This window comes from Tamandua tetradactyla, chromosome 12 (assembly GCF_023851605.1).
Source record: "Tamandua tetradactyla isolate mTamTet1 chromosome 12, mTamTet1.pri, whole genome shotgun sequence".
NCBI classification, from domain to species: Eukaryota; Metazoa; Chordata; class Mammalia; order Pilosa; family Myrmecophagidae; genus Tamandua; species Tamandua tetradactyla.
The window spans coordinates 77299755-77315206 of NC_135338.1; the positions used below are offsets into that span (position 1 = coordinate 77299755).

General features: G+C 36.3%; 1 long non-coding RNA gene across 1 annotated transcript in view; it reads left to right on the forward strand.

Moving 5' to 3' along the window:
* The window catches only part of LOC143651609 (uncharacterized), a 39104-nt gene extending 24771 nt beyond the window's left edge, over nt 1-14333 (forward strand). The window contains exon 3 of the long non-coding RNA XR_013160068.1: nt 14268-14333. This is a non-coding gene — a long non-coding RNA (uncharacterized LOC143651609). The remainder of the gene's footprint in view (nt 1-14267) is intronic.
* Nucleotides 14334-15452: the final 1119 nt, after the last annotated feature.

The following is a 15452-nucleotide window of genomic DNA, read 5'->3' on the forward strand; positions in this document are numbered from 1 at the left end:
TTTTAAAATAATTATAGATTCATAGTAAGTGGCAAAATAGTGCAGACAGGGTCTGTGTGGCCTTCCTGCAGTTATGCCCATGTATGTCCATTTTACTAACCATAATAAAATATCAAAAATGGGCGCAAAAGCACCTCCTTATGTTGGGTGGGGGAGGTTGCCTCATTACTGCTCTCCATGTGGCCTGCATTGTTAGCTGGGAGGTGGTGGGGAGTGGGTCTCCCAGTCAGCACCTGGGAGTCTGTAAGTTCTCACTAAATATTTGGTGTCAGGGTTGGGATGGTGTTGCAGGTTTTTTCCGTGGTATTTGGCTGGAGTTGATGTCTAAAAGTTACCATCTACAAATGCTATGTCTTGCTAGGCTGTCCCTTTCCTGGCCCTTTGACTAGAAAAGGCAGAAGGCAGTCTTCCTTGGAGGCTTTTCTTTTTTTTTTTTTTTGACTACGTCCTTTGTCATTTCAGGATTACCAGCTTTCCAGCACTGGCACACAATTGGGAACAGATGAGGCAAAAAGAAAACCCAGGGAACCTGTCACTGCATCATTCCTTGTTTCTGAGGTCCCCAACTTGACCTCTCATAATCTTTCAGAGTTTTCTTATGTTTGTTGCATATATAATGTCCAGGGATGGGATTTTTAGCTGTAGTTCATGGGAAGCGTGGGGGGAAGTGTGTCTACTCCATCCTGTCCCAGAAACAGAACTGCCAAGACCGTTTATTTGTGTATTTAAATGTTTAATTTCTCCAAGAATGTAAATCTTTTCTTTTCTTTCATTTTTTTTACATGCACTACATCAAATTGAGTATACTGTCAAATAAAGCTGTAAAAACCAAACACTTCCGAATTAACAAGATATTAGCTATTATAACAAATAATAACCTTGCCATTTTTAAATAAAGCAAGCAAAACAACTAGACCATCCCTGGTGAAACAGAGTCCACGGCATACATCTTGAAATGCCACTCCCTGCTCCAGCTCCCTTGACATTTGTATTTAATCTGGTTATATTTAGTATCAAGGATATTCTTCACAATGGAACCTGGAACATAAGCATAGGGAGACCTAATGGAATAGGAAGGTTCTACCAGGTTCATTTATGTTGTCATGGTGACAGCAAAGGAAGGTTGAAAGTATTGATGAATGCCTTAGATCTTTTATAAAATCTGTCCATGGAGCCAGCATCTCATTTCCTTTCTTCCTTCCACTACTCGGAGTCATTCCACAGATTCCCCCAATAGCTAACTCCAGGACAACTGTCCTAAATAAACTTCTTTTTTAGGAATGGTTTCTACCAAGTAGTAAGCAAGGCAATTCATATAAGTTCCTTTGAAATAAATAAATAAATCTCTCTTATCTATAGAACAATTAAAAAAGGAAACTATTCTTCAATGTAATGATTGATTCAAATGAGGATCAATGAATGCAGAGAGCATCAGAGGAATGCTGTTGGGAAGTACGGTGCCAAAGAACCCCTTCAGAGATGACTTGCTGATTGAAAGAAAGACAGAGTATCTTTATGATGGAGAACCTGCCGGTCCCCATCTGGGACAACCAAATGTGATGTGCCTGAAATAAGTGTGAAGTTTCACAGCATTGCTTTTTTTTTTAAGCTTGTCTTCATTGTACAGTGTAATAAATATACAAAGCAAAGAAATAAAAAAGCAATAGTTTTCAAAGCACTCTTCAATGAGTAGTTACAGGACGGATCCCAGAGTCTATCATGGGCTACCCTACGATCCTCTCAGATTTTTCCTTCTAGCTGCTCCAGAAAATAGAAGGCTAGAAGGGTTTAAATATTTTTTTATCATCACAGTCAACTTTTTCCCTTCTTTTTTCTGTTAAAAATAACATATATACAAAAAAGCTATAAATATCAAAGCACAGCACCATAATTAGTTGTAGAACATATTTCAGAGTTTGACATGGGTTACAATTTCACAATTTTAGGTTTTTACTTCTAGCTGCTCTAAAATACTGGAGACTAAAAGAGATATCAATTTAATGATTCATCATTCGTATTCATTTGTTAAATCCTATCTTCTCTGTATAACTCCACCATCACCTTTGATCTTTTAAACACCCTCTTTAGGGGTGTTTGGGCTATGAGAATTTTAAATTTTTCATATTGGAAGGGTCTGTCATATTCTGGAGAGACTGGACTAGTTTTCAGGACTTATCTGGACCAGGGACCCATCTGGAGGTTGTAGGTTTCTGGAAAGTTATTATAGTGCATGGAACCCTTGTGGAATCTTATATATTGCCCTGGTGTTCTTTAGAATTGGCTGGAAAGGTCCTGGTTGGGATTTGGCAAGTTATGATAGGTAGCAAAGTCTAACTAAAGCTTGCATAAAAGCAACTCTCAGAGTAGCCTCTTGGCTCTATTTGAACTTTCTTAGTCGCTGATACTTTATTAATTACACTTCTTTTACCCTTTTGGTCAGGATGGAATTGTTGGTCCCACAGTGCCAGGTCTGGATTCACCCTGTGAGTCCTCTCCCATGTCGCCAGGGAGACTTTCACCCCTGGATGTCATGTCCCATGTAGGGGAGAGGGCAATGATTTCACTTGCACAGTTGGGCTTAGAGAGACTGGGGCCACATCTGAGCAACAAAAGAGGTCCTCCAGAAGTAGCTCTTAGGTATGCCTATTAGTAGTCTGAGCTTCTCCACTACCTACATAAGCTTCACAAGAGTAAACCTCCTGATCAAGGGCATGGCCTATTGATTTGGGTGTCCTTAAAGCTTGACACAGTTCTCTGGGGGTTCTCTGATGGTAAGGTTTAATAGTTCCATACTCTTTCTCCCCTCCCTCAGGGGACTTTGCCAATACTTTTTGATTATCTGCTTAATATACTCTAGGATATATCCAGGCATTATAATAATCTATACAGGATTAAAGAACCTCTTTCTTATTCTGTGTTCCCTGTGTTTCAGTTGTTCAAATGAACTATACACATAGGTTGAATTAGATTATGCAGTGCAGAAAATTTCCATTCCAGACCAAATAAACCTTTCTTCCATTGGTCTAAAAGAGTATGTGTGGTTCTAAAATATAGGCACTGTCTTCCTTACCTCTATGTTTGAATTACTTTAACCCCAACCTGTTCAGCTTCATTCTTATCTCTAAATAACAGGTTTTATATATAAAACAGCCTCTCAAAATCCAGAAATCATAATCACCACTCCAGACTTAATGTGTCTGCTCTAAAAGCTTGCAATCTAGGCCCTTGTTTTTTTATAAGCATTTTCTAAAAGTGACCAGACCATCGTTGCTCTTTTGTTTCTGGCTTATTTTGTCTCACCAAATGTCCCACATGTTCATTCACATTGTTGCATGCCTCACAGTTTTGTTCTTTTTTGTAGCAGCACAACCTTCATTCATAAGTGTACACCATCACTCACCAATGTACTTCTCCGTCAGTGCATCCTTCAGCCACGTGCATTCATCAGGCATCATGGAGAGGGCTCAAAGTCCAGAGTCCATCAACAGTCTCAATTTTAGATAATTTCATTTTTCCCAAGAGAAAAAAAACCAATAAACACATCCTCGCCAAATAGAAAATCTAAGCCTCTTCTTCACTCTTGTCCCTCCCCCCATTATTTACCTCTGCTGTTGCTGTGGTAGTGCTGATGGTTTCCTTTTGAACATAGTTCATAGCATGCAATAGCAGTTTTTCCCTTGTACCCTGGACTTAAACACTCTTTATTCAAGAATAATATCTTTGAAATAATTCTTCACAGCATTACTTTTGATATGTTCTAGTTGAAAATGTGTAATCTGAATCTAAAAAATCATCTAGACTGAACTTTCAGTTCTCAGAAAATAATAGGAATAGAGGTACATTAAATATTTAATAAGGAAAAAGCCTAGAAATCCAGAATGTTGGACATTGTACAAGACAACTAACTCAGATTTTCAAAAAAAGTCAAGGATTTGAAAACAAAATACAGATTATTATAGATTAAAAGCAGTTAGAGCCACATAAAAATCAGAGATAATGAGTAAATTTTGAATGGATTATTTTTCGTGGGAAAGTAAATGACATTTTGGGGACGATTGGGTAAAATTCAATATGGTTTAGATATTAAATGTAATTAGAGAATTATCATTAATTTTCTTAGGTAATATAGTTAGGTAGGAGGATGGCCTTGTTCTTGTGAGATGGATACTGAAAAATGTAAGGTTGAAAAGCCATCATGTATTATATTTAAATGGCCTAAATATAAAATATGACAAAAATATTAAGCATTGTTGAATCTGCTTGGAACAGAGTTACAGCAAACTATGGCCCATGAACCAATTCTGACTCTCTGTCTATTTTTATTTGAGAGTTAACAATAGCATTTATATTTTTCACTGGGTTGAAAAAAATCAAGGGCATAATAATATTTTGGCATGTTAAAATTATATGAAATTCAAATTTCAATGTTCCTAAACAAATTTGTATTGGGACAAATCCATACTAATTAGTTGTATATTTTCTATAGCTATTTTTAAAAATATTTTTACTGAGAAATCATATGCATACAGTCTATACATGGTGTATAATCAGTGGCTCACAATATCATCACATAGTTGGGTATTCATCACCATGATCATCTTTAGAACATTTGCATCACTACAGAAAAAGAAATAAAAACAAAAAAGAAAAAACTCATACATCCCTCTATACCCCTTTACCCCTCCCTCTCATTGACCACTGGTATTTCAAACTACCCATCTTTTTTCCTTTATCCCCCCTTCCATAATTTATCTTTTTTTTCCTTATTTTTTTTACTCATTTGTCCATACCCTGGATAAAAGGAGTATCAGATACAAGGTTTTCACAATCATACAATCATTGTAAAAACTATATAGTTATGCAATATTTTTCAAGCATCAAGGCTACTGGAACACAGTTCAACAGTTTCAGGTACTTCCCTACAGCCACTGCAATACTGAAAACGGATATCTATATAATGTATAAAAATAACATCTAGGACAACCTCTCGACTCTGTTTGAATTCTCTCAGCCAGTGAAATTTTATTTTGTCTCATTTCTCTCTTCCTCCTTTTGGTCAAGAGGCTCTCTCAATCCCATGATGCCAGGTCCTGGTTCATCCCAGGAGTCCCATCTCATGTGCCAGGGAGATTTATACCCCTAGGAATCATATTCCACATAGGGGAGTGGGCAGGAAATTCACTTGTCAAGTTGGTTTAGAGAGGGATAGGCCTCATTTGAGCAACAAAAGAGGTTCTCTGGGAGTGACTTTTAGGTTTAATTTTAAGTAGGCTTATCTTTTCCTTTTCAGGAATAAATTTCATAAGTTTGGATCCCAAAATCAAGAGCTCAGCCTATTGAATTGGTTGTCCCCACTGTTTGTGAGAATATCAGGAATTCCCTAAACGGGGAAATTAAATATTTACTCCTTTTTTCCCAGCCCCCACCCCCAAGGAAACTTTGTAAATACCATTTTATTTTCTGCCGGAATTACTCTGGAATATATCAGGGCATCACACTTACCTGTACAAACTAACAATATTTCATGCTTTATTCAAGATTCCATGCAAATAAACTGACCATACAAGTTAAATTAGAATAATGCACTACCCAAAATATAAATTTTGCACCAAATAAGCATCTCTCCCTTGGTCTCACACAGAAGTTGAAGTTTTAAAATATGGAACATATCATCCTTTACTCTGTATTTTGATTTACCTTTGTCATATCCAGATCAGCATCATTTCTATCTCTAGTCAAATCTGATTACTTTTTCAACTTTTTTAGCAGTTGCTGAATGGGATAATGCTGACTTTCATAGCTTCAGGGCTCTAACTCTGATTCTCAGAGTTTCAGGAAACAATCAAGTTGTACACAGGTAACTCAGTATCTCAGAATTTAGAAATAACAGCTAAAACTCCAGAATACTCACACGAGCTTACAAACTAGCATCCTTTACAACAGGTCCTAATCTGATACCCCATGATCTCGACTTTGGGTTCTCTAAGTTTGTGTATTATAATTAGTCCATATGAGTGACACATGATAATATTTGCCTTTTTGTTTCTAACATTTCATTCAACTTACTGCCCTCAAGTTTCATTCACCTAGTTGCCTGTCTCACAATCTATAGCTATTTTTGCCACTATAATGGTAAAGCTAAATTTGGGACAGAGGCTGTATGGCCTGCAAACCCTAAAATATTGAATATCCAGTTCTTTTCAGAAAAGTTTACCAATCCCTGATTGGAGAAATATGTGGATGTTTATTCTATAATTTTTCAACTCTATTTTAAAATTCATTCATAATTAAAAAAAAATCAGACACAGTCAACATGTGAAGTTACTGGAGAAGATACTTTTTACCTATACATAATAAGTAAAGAAACTGAGGATCAAAAAATTTGATAAGTGACTTTCTGGAGCTCCACTGTGGTTAGTGATGGAGATGAGTGTAGCTATATGGGCTTCTGAGTACACTTTGCTCCTCATGTTGAAGAACTGTTGAAACAATTTTTTAACTGCATATTTGTCTCAATTGGAATTTTTAAAAATATATTCTGTCCATATTGATTCATGTTCAAAGAATTTGTTTCTAAATTATTTGGCAATTTTTCCGTAAGTTGTTCCATCTGTCAGAATCACACATTTACACCTTGCCACAAAGTTACAGTGAAATCAAATCTTAAAAATAAATCATGATATGTTCACATCTTGCCACTGGGATTGCATGGTAATTGATACAAACACTGAAGAGCAATTTAGGACCACCCAATCAGCTCACATAACCCCAAACACATCAATTTTATTTCCTGAGTATTATTTCTATAGGTACAAAAATATAAAGGTGTAAAAATGTTCATTGAAGCATCGCTTGTAGTAGTGAAAGAATGGAGAACATCCATTTTCAACCAGCAAAAATAAATAAGTAAATTGTGGCATATTCATACAGTTAAAATGAATTAATTAGATGTAAATTTACTGTTCTAGTTTGCTAGCTGCCAGAATGCAATATACCAAAAATGGAATGGCTTTTAAAAAGGAGGATTTAATAAGTTGCTAGTTTACAGTTCTAAGGTCGAGACAATGTCCCAATTAAAGCAAGTCTTTAGAAATGTCCAATCAAAGGCATCCAAAGAAAGATACCTTGGTTCAAGAAGGCCGATGAAGTTCAGGGTTTCTCTTTCAAGTGAGAAGGCATGTGGTGAACACAGTCACAGTTTCTCTCTCAGCTGGAAAGGGCATATGGTGAGCACGGTGTCATTTGCTAGCTTTCTCTCCTGGCTTCCTGTTTCATGAAGCTCCCCAAGAAGTGTTTTCCTTCCTCATCTCCAAAGGCCACTGGCTTCATGGTGCTGCAGCATTCTCTGCTTTCTCCAAATCTCCCATTCTACAAAATGTTCCCTCTTTTATAGGACTTCAGAAACTAATCAAGACCCACCCAAATGGGTGGAGACATGACGTCCCCTAATCCAGTTTAACAATCACTCTTGATTAAATCACATCTCCAGGGAGATGATCTGATTACAGATTCAAGCATACAGTATTGAATAGGGATTATTCTGCCTTTATGAAATGGGATTTATAGTAAAACATGGCTTTTCTAGGGGACATGCATCCTTTCAAACCAGCACATATACCAACATAGATAAATCTCAAAAACATAAAGTTGAGTTAAAAAGGCAAGTATTAGAACACAGTTTATAGAATGAAACCACTTTGTGTGAAATATAAAATCACTAAACACTGCTGTATATTATTTATCTGTGTATGTGCATGTAGTTGAACGTCATTATTTATGGCGATTATGTTCTATAAAGTCACCTCAAACATTGTGTTTCTGTTTAGAGATGCCTAATTTATGTATACTGTTGATTCATTAACCTTGTTCACAGTCCACAGCACTATAACTCCTGCCTGAATGAAGCTTTTGTAACCCATATTTTCTCAGGAAGGCACACCACAGCCTTCCTGTGCCAGGAGCACGAGTCAGCAAGCCCTTCAGCACTATGCTTGGGGGCCATTTCAACAGTGAAATCATCAACAAAAAGTGCAAAAATGTGAAAAATATGTCACTAAATATACCACAAAAAAAGGACACTTGTTCACGGAATGAGAGTTGAAACAAGAAGGCAGATCAAAGCCTTGTTTGAACTCCGCTGGGAATGTGCACATTAGCAGAGTCAAATTTTTACCACACTGCTGCATATGTTTGTAAGCAAATGGCAGTGGAAGCACTGTGAATACTGACTTGGAGGTTGCAAATAAATTTGGGGAGTAGGTAAATTCACAATGTAAATTTAAAAAGTGAACAATGATAATTTTCTGTAACACATAGAAAATTCTCATTATATATAGTGAATATATGTACTTGTATATACATACACACAAACTGTACAAATAACTGTTTTATATTTAACACTTAAGAACACAAACATGCATATAGTAGTTACCTCTGGAGAGAAATGGAAGAAATTAGGCTTGGAGAGAAAGTAATAGGGGAATGCAAATGTATCTGTAATGCCTTTTTTTTTTTTCAGTCTGATATATGTCAAAATGTTAACAATTGTTCATTGTGGCTGGTGAATACTTAAGATCTTATACTATCCTATTTATTTTTGTATTTGAAAAGAAAGGAAGGCCTTGATATTGAATAATGTTCAACATCCAGTCCTGATTTTAAAAACTAGCAAAATAGAGATGAATAGTTTTGTATCTTTCTGTGTTAGATTTTGTCTGTCTCTCCAGATCTAGGCATCACCCTTCTCTGCCCTGTGTTTTGATGTGGATGTTCTTGGCTTCTCATTGGATTTAGCCAATAGGAATGGAGGTTCCAGCAGAAGATGCACAGGATGGGAAGATATTAAAGTCGGGATATTTATTTTTCCCAGCATCTCCTTAAAGATCATTGTGGGTTGTCTGCCTCCTTACTGAAGCTGCTCAGGTGATTCTCTCCCTGGAAATCTCTTTCTCCCCACTTACTATTGCTGTGCTGTCGTCTTGCCAATTCAGGTCAAGGAGTGCCAAGGGCTCCCACTTTTACTACCCAAAATGCTCCATCATCTCTTGATATTTTGCCAAATCCTGGTCACATCTTTCTAATCAGTCCCTTCATTAAATTTACCTCCAATTATCCAATTCTGAGACAGAAATACAGCACAGATATACAGTTTCAAAACTAGTATATAACACTTTTTCAGAATGTTCTAGCCAATGCAATTTTATTAGAGAAAATGTGACCTAAAAATATTGGAAAATATGTGGAAAAGTTATCATTATTTACAGATGATATAATTACATACTTAAAGTTTAAAGAGAAATTGGCCAAAAAGAGTAAAGAAACCAGGCACTTTACCAAGTGGTTTCATTACAAAATAATATAAAACCTAATAATTATATACAAATGGCAACCATTAAAAATTAATGGAGAAAAGATTTGAACAAGGATTTTACCATGGATCACAGATAAGCTCACTCATAATTTAAAAAACAGTCAAATTACAATGAGAGAGATTCCAGGTCAAATCAAATGGAATCAGTTCATTATACCCTCCAATTACAACTAAAATCTCTGGACAAAATACAAAAAAACCTGAAAGACCCTGAAAAGTAAGTGGATTGTGGAAAGGAGTCAAAACTCAAGAGATGACCTGTCCATGGATTAGCTGCTGATATAGTTTTACTCTTATGGTTTTGAATTGAGAGCATGTGCCAGTTGTGGACCCCTGTATCAGCTAAGGAGCCTAACAATCATAATGAAATGCCGTCTTTTTGTTGACAAACAATCATGAAAAATTGCCCTTGTGGTATGAAGATTGTGGGGGTAGTCCCTTCTTCTTTTAATTCATTTTTTTCCCTTTGTTGTTTGCCCCATGGATAGAACCCAATCATGGAGCTGGAGCTGCAGCTACAGCAGGTCTGGGCATGAAAAATTAGCAGATTTATAACAGGAATGTGCAGCTGGCTCAATATTCAAAATTTAGCTCATCATATCGACTGACTAAAGAAGAAAAAGGCATATGATCATCTCAATAGACGAAATAAAAAGGCATTCAACAAAATTCAACATCAATTCATAATAAAATTATTACTCACACTAGGGGTAGAATGATATTTGTTTAATCCATTAAATTTTATTTATGAAAAATCTATAGCTAATAACAACATACTTAGTGAAAGTTTGCATACTTTCACTCTAAGATCAAGATTGAAGCAAAGATGCCTACTTGCTCCACTTAGAGAAGGTTATAACCAGTTGGAGAAGGCAAGAAAAAGGAAATGTATGGATTGGATAGTAAGAAATAAAAGTGTGATTTTTCACAGATGACATATATGTCTACATAAAAATCCACAAAGAACCTATTAAAAGGCTACTAGAACTAATGAATCAGTTTAGCAAGTTCACAGGACAAAAAGTCAGACACGAAAAACAATTATAGGGCAGTGCGATGGTGGCTCAGTGGCAGAATTCTCACCTGCCATGCCAGAGAGCCTGGTTCAATTCCCGATGCCTGTGCATGTCAAAAAAAATTTATATTTCTACATATTAACAGCAGACATTGAAAAATTTTAAAGGGGATTAAGTAATTTCTCCCATAAAAAACATGCTCTAGTCTTAATCTGTGTTCCTGTTGGTGTGAATCCATTTGTACATAGGGCCTTGAAAGATGCTGCTATTAGTTAAGGTGTGCACTCATTTTTGAATAGTATCTTTGAAGATTCTATGAAATGGATCTTCAAAGATGAAAGAGAATGAAAAGAAGTCATAGTCTGGAAGACAATATTTGCAAACACATATGACAAAAGGACTTACATCCAAAATATGTAAGGAACTCAAAACTCAATAAGAAAACAAATAATCTGATAATAAGCAGGCAACATTTTTTAATAGAAACTTCACCTAGAATATATATGGATGATGTATAAGTACATGAAAATATGTTCATCATTAGTCACTAGGGAAATGCAAATTAAAACACAATGTACTACTACTGCATACTTAATAAAATGGACAGAATAATATTTTAAAAATATGACAGTACCAAATGCTGGCAAAGATGTAGAGCAAGTAGAACTCATAGATTACTAACAGGAAGGCAAAATGGTATAGACACTTCAGTAAACTGTTTGTCAGTTTCTTATAAAGGTAAACATACACTTACTGTATGACCCAGCAATCTCTCCTCAGTATTGAAAAGATAAATAAAAAATTGTGTTTGAAAAAAAATTGCAACTGTTTTGTGGCTTATTCATAGTTACCAAAAACTGAAAACAACCCAAATGTCCTGGTGATTAGTAAGCCAACTATGGGATATTTATATAGTGAAATGCTCTTCAGCAATAAAAAGGAAAGAAGTACCGATATGTGTAAAAACATGCATGCATCTTAAATGGATCATGATAAGTGAAAGAACCTAACTCAAACAGCTACATACTGCTGGATTCCATATGAATCCATATAAAGCATTCTGAAATAGGCAATATAAGCAATTATACTTACAGAAAACAGGTCAGTGATTGCCAGTGGCTGGGGATGGGGGAAGGTATTAACTACATAGGGGCAACATGAGGGATTTTATGTGTGGGTAGTGGAACTGATCTTCTGGATTGCAATGGTAGTAATGGTTCCATATATGAGAAAAAATTGATTATATGAAAATAAAGAGTCAACGCATTTTAAAATAAATATGCAAAACATTTTCATGAATTAGGTTATAAAAATAGCTTAAAATTCAGCTTTAACAAGATATTAAAGAAATAGACACTTTAATAGCTTGGTAGCTTGTGGGTAGAAGAGGAATTTGTGTAATATTTTTGGAGAATAATTTTGCAAAGGCTATTAAAAAGTTTATTAATGCACTCAGATGCAATAATTCTTCTAAGAATTCATTTCAATACATCTAAAAAAATGTACAATAATGTCTATTTAGCATATATATATATGAATGTTTTGTAGCCATTAACACATGAAAAGAATCTATTATTAACTATAATTACAGCTGAAAAGTAGGGATTAGGAACCCTAGATATTTATTTTTTATTTTATACTCTTCCTTAATGTTTGATTTCTTTTAAAATTTTACCATATGTTTATATTTCTTCCATAATTAAAAACCTAAACAATTGAGGTTGAAGCAAATTAATATGCAGTGAAATAGGCAGGATGAGCTGTCAGCATTTAGCAAATTGAAGGATTCCAAATTCTAAGTTAAGACACACTTTTGGGGAACTGTAGTCCAGTAAATTGCATTGTACCATCTGTTTCTAGTCCCCCATCAAATGAAATGTGATGTCTAAAATAGTGTCTCTGTTTAATAAGTGTAATTTCATCACCTAAGGCTGTGTTCTTTTTGTCATTGTGTCGGGTAACATAGACCCTTCCCCCGTGTTCAGAAGCTGGCATACTCCACAATGGGTATTATAATGTCATACTTTATAATCAACCCACTGTTTATAACTTTTTGTAGGGAAAAAACAAAACAAAACAAAACCTGCTGTGTATTCTCAGCTCTGCATCTGTTTGGCTACAGTGCCTCCTGAAGTATGCTCAGACAAGACCACAGATATTGCTTCCATCTTCTCTAGTCTGCAACACTAAAGCATGACCCCACTTCAGGAACTTAGGAGCCCAGTTTATTGCAATAGACACAAAACTGGACTCTGAATTTCCAATACTGCATCCCTCAAACCTGTCAGCCATTCAGTACCTAAAAAGAGTTTTCTATAGCATAAATACAGCCATGGTACTTCTGCTTGAACTCTTTCAGTATGTCCCTGTTGCCAAGTAGATGAAGTCTTAGCTCCTTAGGGTCACTTGGTCTCTGTCTTCTTCAGCCTCTTCCTGAATTATCACATGACCCATCATTCATGTTTCAGCTGTGTAGAGTTTCCCAACCACAACCTCCCTTTTATCTTTCATTACCTTCTACCTACCGCCTTTAACCACCCCACAAACACATCCCCCAATCCTACTTTTCTCCAGCTGGTACCTTTCTTGATTTAACTGCCTAAACTTAGAACTCTTCTGTTATTTATCACCCTGTGCTTTTACCCATCATACTAACCAGGGTATGTTACTGTCATCTATTTATTTGTCTGAACTTCCACCTAGCACGTAAGCTCCATGGACAGGAAACCTATCTGATTCATTTGTATATCTGCTGTATATAGTACTGTGCCTGAAATATGGTCAATATTTTGTTGCCACATTTTTGTTAATTGAATAAAGGAAACAACCTCTGATAGTTGTTTGTTCAGTTCTTTGGTTTCTAACAGTCCTTAAGATGATGGTTATTTGAGTCATCATATTTCAGTAGATAGAAAACCAGGCAATAATTGATTAGTTAGCCTTTTCACTCATGTTTCACTATTTAGACAAATAAGGTAATGAAACCAAGATAGATTTTTGACCCAATTTTTCTTTTGTCGAAAAACAATTGCAGGGCGGTGCAATGGTGGCTCAGTGGCAAGAATTCTTGCCTACCGAGCTTGAGACCTGGGTTCGATTCTTCGAGCCTGCCCATGCCAAAAAAAAAGACAATTGCATGGGTATGTCTCCAGTTAATATACAAATCATCTGTTTTGTAGTAGTTATTGTAAGAACTATCTTTTGCTTTATTCGCCTTCCAGCTATGATTCTCTGCTTTTGTTCTTTTTGTCCTGTAAGGTGACTTTTAGTAAAAGGAATTAGGAGATGTCTAAGATGAAAATATGAAATGGTTGGTATTAGTGATATCTCAACCAACTATTGAAGTGTGTTAGACAAGCAGGATCACAAGTCCCCTACTGAATCAGGTGAGTGGGGTAAGAGACAAAGGTGATCCAGGATCTCTATGTGCAGATGGAAATGACAAGAACACTTGTTTTGTTTTGTTTTGTTTTTTAAAAAAGAATAACAGAGAATAAACTACCAAAAGATGAGAGGACTGTGGAAATGGCCAGATTGAGATAGCCCCACCTTCACCCCCACCTCTATGCCCACTGGCCAGCCCAGAGATAAAGATCTCCCCAATGCCAGGAATAGACACTTTCCACCCACTCTCTGATTTGGGGTATCACTTTCTTCCCTCGTCAGAAGAGTACACTAAAGCTCAGGGAAGTTAGGAACTTGCATAAGGAACCCAGTGAACCAATGCAACACCCAGCCTCACACTCAGATCTGCATGCCATTCTGTCTGTCCCAGCAGATGATTTAAAGCATAAGTGTGTTTTTTTGATGCAAGGAGGGGTGCTGGCCCATTGCAGATACAAAGACTGTGAGTTGACTCAATCTTTTCTCCTTTCTCTTAGACCAGGGTTCAGCCTTTCTTCAGAAAGCAATCATCTTCTCCTGCTAGAGAGAGAGGTAAGTACATTGATGCAAACTCTCCTGCCCCACTCACTGGCCCTAACACCCATATCAGGACCTTGTCATCTGCAAATAGTGAAAGTTGTACTTCTTCCTTTCCAAATTGGATGCCTTTTATTTCTTGTTCTTGTCCAATTGCTCTGACTAGACATTCCAGTAAAATGTTTTTGCTGGTTTGAAAAACATGTTCTCAAATTTAATCTATTCCTGTGGGTATAAACCCATTGTAAATAGAACCCTACTGATGAAGATACTTAAGTTAAGGGGTGGCTCACCTCATTCAGGATGTGTCTTTAAAGTGAAGGAATTCAGAGGGAGAGAAAGTCATGTGAGAATCTGAAATCAATGAGACCTGGAAAAGAATGGCGAGAACAACAGACACTTCCATGTGCCTTGCCATGCAATGGAGGAGCCCAGGGTCATCAGCAGCTGGTCTTTGGGAAGAAGGCAACACCTTGATGATTCCTTGATTTTGGCATTTTCTGCCTCAAACTGTAAGCTAATAAATTCTATTGTTCAAGCCAAACAATCAATGATGTTTGCTTTAAGCAGCCTAGGAAACAAAGACAGATTTTGGTATTGGATGTGGTATGTTGCTTTTGCAAAAACCAAAACTGTGGAAGGATTTGAAATTGGTAAATGAGTAGAAGCTGGAATAATTGTGAGCTATTTGATGGAAAAGGCTTGGATTGCTTTGAATAGACTGTTCATAGAAATATGGATGTTAAAATACTGATAAGAACTTAAACAGAAATGATGAATGTGTCACTGGAAACAGGAAGAAAGGTGACCTTTGTTTTAAAGTGGCAGAGAACTTGGCAAAATTGAGTTCTGATGTCAGATGGAAGGCAAAATTTGAAAACAATGAGCTTAGACAATTACCTGAAGCAATTTTGAAGCCAAATGTTTAAAGTTCATACTGGTTTCTCCTTGTGGCTTTTAGTAAAATGTGAGAAGAAAGGGATGAAAACTGAACTCATGGGCATAAAGAAACCAGAAATTGATGGCTATAAAAACTCTAAGCTTCCAGAAAATAATCCCCCAGAAAAAAGCGCTCTATGTGATGATTTCACTGAACATGGATACAGTCATTTCAATCAAGTCAGGATTTGTGGTGCAACTTTCCC